This window comes from Chrysochloris asiatica, unplaced genomic scaffold (genome assembly GCF_000296735.1).
Source record: "Chrysochloris asiatica unplaced genomic scaffold, ChrAsi1.0 scaffold00191, whole genome shotgun sequence".
NCBI lineage: Eukaryota > Metazoa > Chordata > Mammalia > Afrosoricida > Chrysochloridae > Chrysochloris > Chrysochloris asiatica.
Genome location: NW_006408709.1, coordinates 5087805 through 5088951, shown reverse-complemented (window position 1 = coordinate 5088951; position 1147 = coordinate 5087805).

Here is a 1147-nt window from a genome sequence, read left to right as displayed (position 1 = left end):
CCAACCCTCTACTATAGAAAGCACGATGTTCCTTTACAGGGACGTACCTTCTTATTGTTGTTGTTGTTAAGTTTGATTGAGTTAATTCTGGCTCATGGCGATCCTGTATGGAATTTCCAAAGAGGAGCTGAAGAATTTGAATCACCAACCTTGTGTTTAGCAGTCCAGTGCATATTCTATAGTGCAACACCATACCCAAAGTATATGAGAAAAAGTTTTGCCATCCTTGCTCTGAGGGACATTCTAACTAAATCTATTCTTTCAGATAGATTTGTCCATTTTTCTGGCAGGTTATGATATAGTCAATATTCTTAACCAACTCTGTATTTAAAATGCATCAAATCTTCCTATATCTCCCCTATTTATTTCTAGGTTTCACAAGCAAATGTCGAGATTAAGGATGCTATTGTTTGGGTCAGGCTTACCTTAGTTCTCAAAGTGACATCTTTGCTTTTTAACACTTTAAAGAGGTCTGTTGCAGCAGTTTTAGAGACATATGTAATCATAGTTTGAATCTTTAAAGTTCTAGGTACCATCAAAAGAATAATAATTTTCTCATGGAATATGGGAAGCCTTGTTGCTGTTGTTGTTAAGTTCCATCAAGTCAGTTATGACTCATAGCAAGCATGTATAGGGTTTCCAAGAAGCAGCTAGTGGGTTTGAACCACCAACCTTAAGGTTAATAGTCCAGTGTTTATCTCATCAGTTTCCCATCAGCTAATCATTTCTTCAATCCATACTTTTTCTGCTTTCCTATCCCTCTCAAACTTTCCCATGGCTTCCTGGAAAACAAATTGATGGCCACATAGTAATCTTTTATTTTCATGTGCCATATGATGTCAGCCCAGCTTCAGTTTTCACATGATAATTAACCAACTATCTCTAGGGTATGCATATCTGAAGAGATGAAATGTCATTCTAGTTCAGCCTATGTGACAGCAGAAAAGTTATTTCTAAATTATAATTAAGGGTAGGTCACATGCCAAGAGAATGACAGAAGAACAAAGACTGAGAGTATATTAGGTTGTCACCAGATTTATCTTTTTCAAGCTAAATTCATTTCAACAATAATCACTTGAAATATAAAAAATGTCTTTTTATGTGATTTCATCCATTGGTCTGATCCCTATAAATAATTACAGATATA